The sequence below is a fragment of the Musca vetustissima genome, unplaced genomic scaffold, assembly GCF_032173495.1.
Source record: "Musca vetustissima isolate MV318-11 ecotype Yass unplaced genomic scaffold, APGP_CSIRO_Mvet_v1 utg93409, whole genome shotgun sequence".
NCBI classification, from domain to species: domain Eukaryota; kingdom Metazoa; phylum Arthropoda; class Insecta; order Diptera; family Muscidae; genus Musca; species Musca vetustissima.
Genome location: NW_026885835.1, coordinates 33,042 through 38,228, shown reverse-complemented (window position 1 = coordinate 38,228; position 5,187 = coordinate 33,042).

Below are 5,187 nucleotides of genomic sequence, written 5' to 3'. Positions count from 1 at the left end.
CCATGCATGGGACAAATTTATGGAGTCTGCAGACGACTCTAAATCTGCCCGAATGAAATTAAAGGATAAGTATGCGCAATATACACAAAGTGGTGAAGGGTATCATATAGTCGGCCCAGTCCGACTTTACTACTTTCCTTACTGGTTAATATTTAGCCTGAAATCAACATTGTTCACATTTACGTAGAGCCCCACATATAACCATGTGTTACCAATATCCACGTCTGAGGTTTTGAGATTCTAGGAAAATCCCCAGTAAAATTGCTGAAATTTGTATTGAGCAAAAATGTTTCAAAAAATGTCAAAAAGTGCTAAAAAATTTAGAAAAAAAACTGCTAACATTTTTTTGTTAAGAAATTTGTTAATGATGAGGTACGTTTTACCTAAAAAAATATTTTTATGAGTGTATTATTGAGAGGATATTATAAGTTTGTGTAGCCTAATAGTTTGTAACTCCACGAAATATTGGTCCTAGACCCACTATTTAGTATACCGATTGTACTATTTCGACTTACAATAAATTATAAATTATGAACCAACTGTCAAGAATTTAATCGAAAAACTCCGGTTCAAACCATTGAGGTCATCAATTTTTTGGTAAATATATCTTAAATCTTCTTAAACATTTATTTTTATCCATTTTTCTTTATGAACAAATATATATATATTTAATGCAGAGGAACTTAGACAGGAGAAGTGTACTCGTCGGTGTGAAGCTATACATAACACTTTTATAAAAACCTAATACTATTTAGTATTTCTATAACCACACTGGAGGGCGAAAATGTCGTCCTGATTGCTACGAAATTTTAGTTATGATATAGCAATGATATTTGGGGTATAGCTTTGATATTTAGGGAATGAAATTAACCAACAAAGTTTTCTTAGTCTCCCTAGAGACCAAATTTATCACCAAACGCCAATAACTATTATATAGGGCAGAAAATCGGGTCAACGAAAACAAATATTTAGCGGGTCACATGAGCTAAGACTTTAAAAAAATTATTCATGAAATTCATGCTTAATGGGGGAAATGTTGCTAGTGTATAGGTGTTATACTAAACTGTCCATAGAGTTTATTAGTGTTGTTATCACAATAGGAGGAGTATACTTTGCTGGATTTTTCACCGATTCGTGAATTAGGTTAGGCAAAAATTTAAGTTCAGTGGTAGTTGTGTAGAGTATGAAGGTTGATCCCGCCTCAGTATACTGATCCGTTTGAAATATACGAAAATTTCAATGTGAAATCGAAAACGAAATTTTTGTTGGTGTTATTTCGAAATTTTTAAAAAATTCCAGGAAAAAATAAAAATGCTAAAAAAAGTGCTAGATGCTACACGACTTTTTTGGTGCTACATGAGTTCGAAAAGTCTAAATCTTGCACTAAAAGTGCTAAATTGGAAACCCTGATTGTGGCTTACAACAACAGCTTAGTAGCATTTTCGGTATGGGTCCACTTTTTGGAATGTTCCATATATCCCCCCATTATTTTTTACATCAGAAGTCTTGACCGTATAACATAGTTCCCCGCGGGTTTAAAAATGTCACTGTTAATAAATACTCTAGGGTAAACATTTTAGAAATTTAATATTATGTATTTAATAGCATTTAATTTGTATACCCTACACAACTATGTTGTCAGGGTATTATAGCTTTGTGCAGCCACAAAAGTTTGTAACGTCGCGAAATATTGGTCCTAGACCAACCATTAAGTATACCCATTGACATATCTCGACTAGCTGAGTCGGTCTAAACATGTGTGTCCGTCCGTCCGTCTGTCCATTATAATTTGTAAACACGATACAGGCCACAGTTATGGACCAATCTTCACGAAATTTTGCATGTAGGTTGGGTTCTGGCCAATGAAGACCCCTGTTGTTTGGGAATGATCTGTTCATATTTAGGGGATGAAATGGACCAAATACTAAATTTTTTTTCGGTTTTTCTGGTGGCTCCGGAGGCCGCAATAATGGCCCGAACATCGTGAAATTTTCCATGGAGCCAAAGAATAATCATGCCGGTTTCCTAAAAGTCGGTCAATATTTAGCGGGTCAAATGGATCCTGACTTTTGTGTGAAAAATGACAAAATTTGTATTCTATAGCGTATATATTTATCCCTGAAGGACATAGACCCGAGAAGTTTATATTATATCCAAGAGTAGTGATTGACCTTTAAATTAATACCAATTATATTGTTGTATGTGCTCATATGTGGGAGTTACACCTAAATATTTACAGGTATCTCCGTATTCGTATATTATCGTATGGTCGGCCCCGTCCGACTATAATGCTCCGCTCACTGGTTTACTATTTTCACTTGCTAAACTTTATTTGAACCTACACTATCTTTAATGTGCACGAAAAAATTCAAGTGAAAATATCAAAAACTCTTGACGATATAACCGATGATTTATTGTGTTAGCATTAAGTGGAGGCAAGAGTCCTTTTCAAACTTTAAAGGCTTTTTTCTCGAAACAGTATTTTTACGAATGACAGGCATGATGACTCAAAAACTAATAATTCAGTCGGTTCCAAATTTTGTTGTTCTGTACATACATAGCTATCGTATGAACTAGTATAATTTTAATCGATCATGATCTTCTATATTTTCTAAATTGGTTTTGGTCAAAAATTGGACATATTCCAAAAATCAAATTTCATAGGTCCACCATTTCTTTCTTTCTTTTTTGTGCGATGTTAATAATCCTAGTTCAAATCGGAGCCAGACATGTACTCTTTCGAATGCCGTTGGAAATTTTTGGATTCGCACATTCCAGAGATCGGAAATCATGCCCGCCATTAAAAATTCGCCAAAATTTTAAATGAAAATGTTCAAAGGACTCACAAACCGTGTTTTTTTCTTAATATCCTCCGTCATGACATGGTCGACGCTATTTTGCTTCCGTCTCGGGATATCTCGCAACATTAGGATATGATTTTAAAATTTTGCACAATCCCTATTTTAACGTTATTATTATTATTGCTATGGTATACGAATGTTGTAAGCATCTCTTATATATACCCAATGTGGTGAAAGGTATCGAATAGTCGGCCTTTCCGACTTTTGATTTTTCTTTACCACTTTTTTCTACATTTGTCCTATTTTACGTGAAATGACCCATATCTGTATATCATTCTTTATTATATTACAATTTATGATGGCTTTTGAAGAAATGCTTTATTAACGTTATTATTATTGTTGTTTTAAAAATATTTTGCAATTATTTTTATTTATGGCGACAAATGCGGCCATATGTTGCGAAAACAGCAGCGTACCACAATGTTCGTCATTGATGTTCTTATTTTAATGTGAATTTATGAATAGTGAGGAAAAACAAATGTGTGATAAATAACATACAAATAGGAAGGAATAAAATACAAAACAAAAAGAGAAGAATGAGTCCAGTCGGATATGGCACATTTGTTATACTGAACGAAATTCAAATATGTTGAGAAACATTTCCCCAGGCTCCTCAAGTACTATTATTTACCCCCCAAAACAAAACTAATTTTGTCACAATTCACAAATTTTCAATGGTGACCTAACTTGGCGTTCTTCTGCCGCTGTTGTTGAAATGTCCCTTTTGTTTGGTATTTTGAATCTTTTAGCCAAAATCTATTCCCCGCTCAAGTTATTACAGGTTGTCGTTGTTGTTTGGAAGTTTATCTGCAACCGTCAGCTGACATTTAACGTAAACGTTTTCTTTTTGATTTTTGTTGTTATTGTAGTTGTTCAAAGGAAAAATTACACAAAAAATATATCAAAGCAAACAAAAGCCAACTGATGACTAGTTAAACGGCAGAACAGCAGAATCCATCCTCCATTCGGCTGCTGTAGCTGCAGCAACCATCATCAGCTAAGGTGGAAATAAATCCACAAAAAACTCACAATAACAGCAGCCACGAAGCAAATCTGCGAAATTTTTGATGGTGTTGATCCTCCAAAGTTACCTCCCGTTCCGTTTTATTTTTTTTTTATTTTTTGTATTTTGTTCGTTACCTTAAATGTTGTGTTTTTGACACATTGCATGATGAGTTGTTTTAGCCATGAATAAGGAGGATATTACTGAAGCGAAGGGGCCAAAACTTTCTCCTCCCCTCATCGGCCCTGATGCTTCAATAACAATAGCAAAAGACATGTGCCACATAGCATGCGTTTTTTTGGTGAACGGGGGCGAGATGGTATTACAAACGGAGAATGTGTCAAAAACAATTGTAATTTTCTACAAGCATCACCAGAAAAAAAAACAACAACGACAAAATAAAAAACAGAGAACAAAAACGGAATTCCATGTCCACAGTTAATGGAATTCTATTGAGAGACATATTTCTGGGAAAATAAATTGTTTAGAAGGATTTAGGCGATAGCCTCAAACTTTCTCCGAATTCTAGTTAACGGCAAGTTTGCTTTGGATTTTACAAAAGATCAACTAACAACGACTGAAATTGAAATAATTTAAATTTCCAAATAAAAACCACAAGGACTGTCGATGAACCCTTTGTTAAAATTTGAATGGAGACGCAAACTATTGGCCGAACAATTTATAAGGAATTCAAAATACATATATATTATAAATATAATGGGGTGAAGCTGTTAGGAGATGCTTATTTTGAAAGAAAATTTAATAAAAGTAGCCAATTTGCTGTTTAAACCCAAATAAGAGATAATATTTTACTAATAAGTATTGTGTTTACAAAAATCTTTTGTTATACAAGTAATAGTGACATTCGATGTAGAATTATTTTGTCTTTGACGAAAATATATTATGATGCAATGTAATTGAAGATTTTCACACATTTCTTATACTATAATTTGATGGAGAATATTTTTGTCCTTCATACCAGTTATCTAAAACGACATCTAATGGGGAAGAATCAGTTTTCATATAATGTGGGGAAAAAGAAATCAATTTTTTATATGAACTATACGACTTTATTTAAATGCTTCCGGTTTGGGCCAAATATGCACCGTTTTGTTATAGGATTTGTTGCCATTTTAAAAGGGTTCTACATAATGTCTCTCTCATAGAAGTCCTGCTCTCTCGATTTTCACAATCCTCCCTAGATACAAATTTTGTATCATTAAAGAAATTTTGTAATGCATGAACAATTTGGTAATCGCTTGGAGTCAAGTCCGGACTGTATGGCGGATGTGGCCCAGTGTTGTCCTGGTGGAACACGACACC